The sequence below is a fragment of the Rhinolophus ferrumequinum genome, chromosome 13 (assembly GCF_004115265.2).
Source record: "Rhinolophus ferrumequinum isolate MPI-CBG mRhiFer1 chromosome 13, mRhiFer1_v1.p, whole genome shotgun sequence".
Classification (NCBI taxonomy): domain Eukaryota; kingdom Metazoa; phylum Chordata; class Mammalia; order Chiroptera; family Rhinolophidae; genus Rhinolophus; species Rhinolophus ferrumequinum.
Window position 1 is genome coordinate 14,275,244 of NC_046296.1, and position 9,348 is coordinate 14,284,591.

The 9,348-nt window shown below is 34.0% G+C and overlaps 1 non-coding gene across 1 annotated transcript; it reads left to right on the plus strand.

Moving 5' to 3' along the window:
• The first annotated feature begins 2,212 nt into the window (after positions 1–2,212).
• TRNAV-AAC (transfer RNA valine (anticodon AAC)) lies at positions 2,213–2,286 on the plus strand. Its single transcript has one exon. It is a non-coding gene; the product is annotated as a tRNA-Val (tRNA).
• Positions 2,287–9,348: the final 7,062 nt, after the last annotated feature.

The window sequence follows — 9,348 nt, forward strand, 5'->3', positions numbered from 1 at the left end:
ATTTTTCTTTTTCAGGGACTATATTTTTCTTTTCTAAAAACATTGCCTGTTTCTTTTTCAAATCTTCTCATTTATTTATTTTTTTCCTCTGCATATGGTTTATTTTATTTTATTTTATTTTATTTTGAGGAGGGTGCAGCTCACAGTGGCCCGTACAGGGATCGAAATGGCAACCTTGGTGCTACCAGCAACATGCTCTAACCAATTGAGCTAACCAGCCACCCACATGCATACAGTTCTTTTAAAAGTGTATCAATTACCTTTAAAAATTTTTAAAGTATTTTCACATTCCAATCTTATGCTCTTTATGATTGCTCCTTTATTATTTGAAGAACTTACAGTTCTGATCCTGATTCACAATCATAACAAATTATTTCCTCATATCTTTTGTGATTTTCTACTGTGAACTTGTGTCTTGGTGAGTGTTAAGAGATGATATGTCCGCTGGACTGAGTTCCTGAAGCCCCTCTCCAAATGGGCTGGTTATATGTTTCCAAAACAGCATTATGGCACTGTCTCCTACCTATAACTAATTATTGTGTTAATTTCTCATCTTTAAGATTCTGGATCTAAATGGGTATTATAAAATCATTCTTAAACCTGATAGATGTACAAGATATGGAATTACATATTTTAGGAGAAACTTTATTTTTCTAATGAGAGTCTAGACAGAGATAGACAAGCTTACTTGTCATCACCCAGTGATGGAGGATGAATTTCTTTCTGTTTCGTATTTTTCTCTGGGAACCATCCAGCTTTGTTCAGACATCTCAGATCCAAATGTCTACCGCATACTGTCAGTAAGACCTAAGCCCTTAGGTATTACTAATTCCTTCCACTCAACTTTCCAGGGCAGTCACAGTAACTACTTTTTTATATTTACACATGTGACTTTCAGTCACTTCTTCAGTTACTTTTGTTGTTTTGTTTGTAATTTATCTTTCTTTCTTAAGATCTTAGTTATAATCTTAAACATTTCTTCAACATTTTTCATATGACCTTAGTTTTCCTTTATGCTAGGTTTAATCTTGAGATAAGACTTAATATCAAAGTCTGGTTCAAATGTGGAGTATCTTCAACCTTGCCCCTTCAAATTTTACCCAAGTAAATAACATTTTAGAGATCCAGAACTACCTAATCAATTGACATTTTTTTTTTTTAAGTACAGGAAAATAAACTAATTGTATATCTTTGACTTTTTCTATAGACCTAATTTGGCTCAGCATTACCAACATCTGAAACAGTCTCTCCTCCTTTAGAAAGCTGAAACACAAGTTGGAGTGGGCATAATTTATGGCAAAACCTAACAAATATCCTTCTGTGCAGGTGAGACTCTAATTACAGCTTGGCTAACAACAGATGGCATTATTTTAACACAGAGAGATGCTGAGAGAAACACTGATTCTCTCTCAAGGGTAGTGACAGCCTGAGATTCTTGGCTTCAATGAGACCCGGGTGATTGGAATTCATAAACCTGGACAGGAGAGAGACTCATCTACTGCCAAGTTCATAAAATACCTTTAATTACAGTCACATTGCTAAAGGTTAAATAAGCCCTACTTAAGTAAAAATTAAAAAAAAAAAAAGACAAATACTTTATTTTTAAAATACTATTTAATTACCAGCAACTTTTGTCTTAATAGTGGGAAAATCCTGGGGTAAAACAATGCAGAGGTAAACAATAAACAAATCATTGAAGTTGAGAAAAAATAAAAATGGATTTTAAATACATTTAATTCTTTCAGTAAGTGCTATTGGCTCTATGTTTAAAATGTTCCCAGAACCTGGCCCTGTCTTAATTCTCATTTCTTCCACTGATTTCATCCAGGACATGGCCATTCTAACCATCATTATCAACATTTTGTCAGTCTTATTTCATCTACCACATTGTTCGCCATTTCCCAGTCCTCCAGTAGTTCCTTTAATCTTGAAGCCAGATCAGGTCACTCTTATGTTCACAACTTTCCCAAGGGTTCCAAATTCAGAGAAGGTAGGAGAAGGCCTAACTCTTTCAATGGCCTATATTTCTTATATGATCTACCATCACTGACACACCCACCATCTCACAACTCTCCTTTTCATTCTGCTCCAGCCACCGGCCCCTTTGTTATTGCTGGGACACCTTGGTCTGCTCCTGTTACCCAACTTGGGTTTGGCCGCTTGCCGCTTGTGAGCCAGTGATCGAGAGGCAAGAGTTGGTGGAAAGAGGGGTGGCCAGTTAGCTCAGTTGGTTAGAGCATGGTGCTAACAACACCAAGGTTGCAGGTTCCAAACATGCACGGGCCACTGTGAGCTGTGCCCTCCTTAAAAAAAAAAAAAAAAAAAAAAAAAGAATTGGTGGAAAGACAAGTAGGTTTACTAAAAATGCCAGCGTTCTGGGATGATGGCAGACTGCTGTCTCAAAGACCATCTTCCCATTCCGAGGCTGGCCAGAAGGTTTTATAGGTATGCAAGAAGAAGCAGAACAAAGGAAAGGGGGGGTTAGTCAGGTGATACCTTGGTGCTGACATCAGGGAAAAGGCTTCCTGGGACTAACTTGTTCAGAGATAATGCTATCTCATACCCTGTTGTAGGAGTGAATTGCATCCTGGTTGCTGTTGTTCAGATGCCTGAGGGTTGAATCCGTTTCTTTCAAATTTTGGGGATTAACCAGATTAAAGAGGTATGCATGCAGATTTGTTAAATCTTGAAAAATACGCTGTCACCCTTACACTCCCACATTAGAAATTTGCACTCTGCCCACTCTGCCTAAAACCTTCTCTTCTCCCCACTCCTGCCCTCTGTGTAAACAGGTCCCTCCTTCAGCATTGTCAAGCTTTTGATCAAATGTTACTTTGAAGCGACAGATTTTCCTAGCTTTCTATTTAAAATGGCAGTGCACCCGAAGCTACCCACCAACACTCCACCTATCCCCCTATCCCTGCTTTACTTTTTATTATATCACTATTTTGCTTCCTAATGAAGTCTATATGTAGATATATGCGTATACCTAGTCCCTGGTATATGCATGATATTCAATAAACATGTCTTGAATATTAACATTGATTATTATATATTGCAAGTTTTTAGTGAAGATGAAATGTTAAACATGTTCTAATCATTGACATAACATGTTACTTTTACATATTTTTAAAACCCCTTAAACATGTAGCTGTGTTGCAACCTAAGAGATAAATGAAAACTTCCCTTTTCCTGCCAGCCCCTGCTATTGACAGCACTATAGATGCCCCAAGAAAAACAGACTTCTTAGGAGGGTAGTATTTTGTTCCAGTTAATATCGCCAAAATCTATGTTAGGAGAAAAGCATGATATGATGGTAATATTTAATAACCAGCTCTCTGGGGGAAAATAAAAGACTGATAAGTAGCATTGCTAATTTCAATTTCATAAATACTTATGCATACTACCATTATGGCCTGTATTTAGCTACCAACATGAAGTCCCAAAACACGGATCTGGGAAGCGAGCAGTGAGTAGCACACTGTTTTAGAATTTCTCCATCACGTATGTAGGAAAGATTCAAGGAACCTCAAGAATCTAGATAAGGAGTCAGCAAATGATGCATTGTGAACAAAATCTGGCTTATCACTTAGTTTTGTAAAGAAAGTTTATTGAACGCTGCCACACCTATTCGTTCATATATCTACTGTGACAGTTTACATGCTACAAAGACAGAATTGAGTAGTGGTGGCAGATTGTATAGCCCACGAAGCCCCAAATACTTATTATCTGGCCCTTTACAAAAGAAAAAAAAAAAGAAGAAAAGAATTACTAACCATTGGCCTATAGTAAAATGTACTAATTAGATGGATTTGCTAATGTTTGTTTTTAATATAATTTGTTTAATTGTAAGTTTATGTAATTAAACTTTTAATAATGCTTGTGTTTAGCTACCAGAACAGAAAATGTGTGTAATATAATTGATGCTTGCAAGCCAGTACTAGCCAGATCCTACATACCACTGGTGAGAGGGACTTTTTGAACCCATTTTCTTTACTCATATCTCTGACCCCATAATACTTTTGATAAGCTCAGTACATTTAAAACATTGCCTGGGATATACATGTCTGTGAATATATTAACTTGATTATTTTGCAATATATTTCTGTTAAGATATCCCCAGATATCATTTGGTCAGTTAGTCACTGAATATTTTTGGACACCTTTTAGGGACTTTAGCAATGAACAAGATAGGCTGAAGCTATGGAGGTAGCTTTTGGACTGAGACTGACTGAAGAGAAGAAGCAGACATAAGAAAACGTAAGAATAGAGTAAATATTCAATCAGAAGTAATGGCAAGTACGAAGGTCCTAAGATACGAATCAATTATGTGTTTGAATGACAGAAGGGAAGCCATAATGACTCTAGTACGATGGGGTAAGTAGATTGAGAAAAGAGATGAAGCCTGAAGGGGAAGTGGGGCCTTGCAGGTAATAAGTTTCAAAATTGTTCTTCGTATAATTAAAAACTGCTGACAAAGTTTCAAACGGGGCTATCACCTAATCTGATTTGCATGTTCTTGGCTGTGTGAAAAGGGGCACTGCAAGGCAAGAGTGATATCAAGAAGACTCCTTAGGAAGGCAGTTCCCAAGATGAGAGTGACTTAGAGTAAAGCTAAAGCTATATAAAAGTTAAATAGGAAATAGGATACATTTAGATACTTTAAAAAAGAAATTGAAAAGCATTTTTTAAATGTTTGCCCTGTAAATTTGCTAAACGGTCACATTGTTGTAATTATTAAACGATACCTTATTTATATTCACGTCTCCTCCAAATGCTCCACATGAGCATAGAGCAGACTCTAACCTGCACGGTTAAAATTAGGTCTCCTTATCGCTTGTTGTTCATGTAAGTCCAACGCCATGTGACCCTGCTTATGTACTTGGCAGATTCTTTCTCCACAGCGTCCCTTCTCAGGCCAATTCTAGGCAAAACCTAACAATCTGAATTGTTTGTGTGGAATCCAAATATGTAACTGAGAAGATATTCCAGAGAACAATCCCCAGCTGGACTTTTGAGCAACAGGATAAGAAGAGGGGAGAACAAAATATTCCCTTTATTTATTTATGTTGATATCATTGTAATGCTAATTTTTGAGAGAAATCTAATTTGTTGAAGGGAAAATCAGAAGGTGAATATTTAGCATATATATTTATTTTTCCCTGGTAAAATAGTCAGCTTATTATCCTTGCTTGGTGGCCTCTTCTCAAGGAGGTATAGAGAATAGAGAGAACTGCCTTTGTTACAGACTCATGGTTATTTCTTTAAGACTAGGGTACAAGCGTAGGCATTCAATTTATAAATATTTTCTAAACCCTATCTCCCATCGCTCAACTGCTACAACAGAATTCCTGTATGTGGTCAGTGAACACTTTGCTCGCTGAGTTACAAGTGGTGTGTATTTTAGTGTTTATCCTCCAGGGCCTCAAATGCTCTTGTATCTTCTCTTGTGGGCTCTCACTAATCAATGACCTACACCGTTCAATATCATGACACAGTATTGATCAAGACTGTAGTTCAGCATGGTTAAGCACTGGAGAGACTTAAATTTGATTTCTAGTGCTGGTGCTTTCTCACTGCTTAACCTTGCGGTGCCACCATGTTCGTATCCCACTTCACAAGTGTGTCATGCCTATTAAATAAAGTATTTAATAGATAAATACTAAATACTAAATAAAAATATTAATACTAAATAAAAATACTAGATAAATAATAAATATTTTTTATATTTGTTTTTAGGTGAAACATAGCAAAGTCAGAGATTGCATAGATCTTATGCAGAAAAAATGGACAGGCTGAATTTCTTCACAAAATAAGAAAAATATATCATTTTGAAATAAGAGAGAATGGAAGAGCTAAAATGACAGTTTTAGGGAGTGGGAAGAAATTTAGTTTTCTCTGCAATAATATCTCTTGACTGTAATTCCCATGTCAACTCCACTCTACATGTATCCTTTTTTTCAATTTTTGTCAACATAACTCCACCAAAGGAAATTCCCCATGGCTTTACTCAGTACTGAAGGTACTGGGTTCTTCTAGCCCTGTTCTGTATAATAAGATAGCTACTAAACCACTGAGTACTTGAAATGTATAGCAACTGAATGTCTGATTTTTTTTAGCAACTTCATTGAGGTAAATTGATATACAAAGATCTGTACATATTTAATGTGTAAAATTTGATGAGTTTGGACATAGACCAACCAAAGGTCTGAATTTTTTATTTTATTTAGTTCCAAATATTTTAAATCTAAGTTTAAAAAAAACGGATATTCAATTTAGTAATTGGAAAATTTTAAGCTTGGAACAACTTGGGTATGTGAATCTACTTTTTTAACTATAAAATCTAAATGTAGATCCTTCTTAGGCTTTCTTCACTCTTTTTCGTTCTTTTTGTACTTATTGCTCCTCTGACTAAACAATTTCAAATGACCGGTCTTTGACTTCCCTAATTCTTTCTACTGATATAAAACAAACTCATTGAAACGGGGAAGTAGAGTGGTGGTTGCCTGGGGCTGAGCAGAGGAGGACATGGGAAGTTGTTGTTCAGTGGGAAGGCATTTTCAGTTATGCAAGATAAATAAGTGCTGAGATCTGCTGTACAACACGGTAATTAACAACACTGTATTGTGCATTTAAATGTTTGTACAGAGGGTAGACCTCATGTTAAATTCTCTTACCATAATAAAAAGAAATCTAAACATAGATCAAGTATTTCAAAGAAAATGTAATGTGAATGCCTTAATTAAATTAAGGTGTTCTCTAAATATAAAATTCACACCGGATTTTGAAGACTCAGTACAAAAATCAATGTACAAAGCTTCTTAATAGCTCTCATATATATTATTTATGGAAACAATAATAGTTTAGATACTTTGGGATATATCAAATATATTAGTAAAATTAATTTTATCTGTTCTTTTTATTTTTTTCTAACGTAGCTGTTAGAAAATTTAACATTATATTTTGGCTTACATTATATTTCCATCGCTCCAGCTCTTCCTAAGGGGATAACTAAGGGATTTTATAGTTCATGTGCTTTAATGGATTTTTATGCTCTTTATAATTGAACTAAGAAAGTCAAGCTTCTAGTTCAAGCTGGGATCAGAAATGTTTCTGTACATTTTCATTGAATCAAACAATCTTAAAGTTTGAAGAAAGGTGGGAATTATCCAATTCATTCTCTTATCTGATAAAGAAACCTACAGCAACACCAACAATATCCACTCCACCTTTTTGCAACCAAATCACCAAGCGGAGACTGCCAATCTCAAAAGGCAGCTCATTCCATTTTATATCAGCGCTAATTTTTGGAAATGTTTTATTATAATAAGTTATTTCACTTTTACTTATTGTTCATTCAACTTGGAGAAAACTAAGAATTCATTCAGTTACTTTTTCCTGTAACATCACTTTAATACAGCTTTCATCCTTACCTTCTCTAAATAATGTAATGATACTAGAATATCCACCACAAGCAGCATCCCAATGACATCTTCAAGCATGGAGCCTTCTCCCCAGACAAAGCTTACATGGGTATTTTTATTTTTTGCCCTTTTAAAACTTTTGCAAAGCTCTTGTTATCTGGAAAATTCCATTTCTGTGTATCATCTTTTTTTTTTTTTTCTTATAGGTAAAGAAGAGCCCTCCTAACCATGAGCCATTTTATGACTTTTTTTTTTCTCTAAATGGCTCATTTTGCAATCATTGCTATATTTTCTGTCTCTGAGACACATTGGTGATTTTCTGTCTGGCCTTGTGGTTTTTAGCATGAACGTCATGATTCTGTTTCTGTATTTACCATTGAAATGCCCCGGAATGCTCTTAAGCATATTATAGCCATCTCTGTATAGCATTTTTCTTCCCTTTTTTTCCCTTCATAAATATATTTTCTTCCTTTTTTTCCTTCTTTCTTTCCTTCTTTTTCTTTCTGACATCCTGGTACTAATTTTTGGTCCTCTTTAATATTTTGACAATATTCCATAATTATTATTAAAAATGATAAAATACAATGAAGAAAAGGAAATTTTAAAGCATCAATAACCCTACAATATGGATATAATCATTTTTAATATTTTAGATTATATCTAGTAAAAACTGTCTGTAGATTATTGTGCATTTGTGTGAACATTTCAACAAATTTTAATGAGATTATACCATCCACAAAACATGATAACCAGCTTTATTTACTAGTCAGAAGTAGCAAACAATTGTAAAAACTGGAAAATGTACACCTGCAATATTATTTACTGATTCTAGAGCACAGTTATTTAATCTAACATGCAAAATTTAGATGGCACGTTTTCTTATTTATAAGTAACACTGTGATAAACATTCATATTAACATATTTTGTGCACTTTTAAAACACTTGACGTAAGATGAATACTCAAACATAAAATTGATGGTAAGAGATATGAGAATTCTTTACTCTTTTGATACTGTCAAAATGTCTTCCAGAAAAGTCATACCCTTGTCTAATCCATCTTCTTGGTTGTTGAGGTACTCAGAGCACATTATATCATTCTTTTATATCTCTACAAATTTGATTGGCAAATAATAATGTTAGCTTGATATTGTTGCTTATTAATGACAACAAACATTTTTGGTCAAATCTTTGTTGGTTATGTGAGTCTGTTTTTGGAATTGATTGTTATATGACTACACGTTTTAATTAGTGTACTTATCTTCTTAATGGATTTTGATTAAATGTTTAATTTAAATATTTTTATAATTGGTAATTTGAATCCAGATGCAGTATGTTAATTTAATATTTTGTTATTGTTACAAAGTTTCACAATTTTACTTGGTCAAATCTTCCTTTTCTCATTTTTACAAGTTCCAATGTTTATGAAAGTTTAATGAGACAATTGGTAAAAAGTCAATATAGACAGAGTGAAATTTAATACTCCAGATAAGAAAATAAAAAGACATAGTAATCCGTACAGTGGCCATATTTTATTATACAAGTAATTACCCTTGTATATTATACAAGTAATTACCCTTGACACCTTCACTTTGAACATAAAAATATTTTATAATATTTTCATCTTCTCACATGTATTTATTAAAACCAGAGTTGCAGTCTAAGTTAATGTTTATCTCTTTTTTAAAAAATTGTTTTTGCTTATTTTTCTTATAAAATTCATAATATGGTTTAGTGTAAGCTTATGTAAGGTAAACTAGTCCTCATTTGGATGAAATCTGCATTAGCTAGTCAAAATCATCTTCAATAGGCATTGATGCTTAGAGATTAGTTGAGGTAATCAATATATTTCTGCTGTAATTACAGGAACCAAATGTCTTTGGTTATACATAAATTTTGTTAAAGATTACATCCAACAGATAGAATA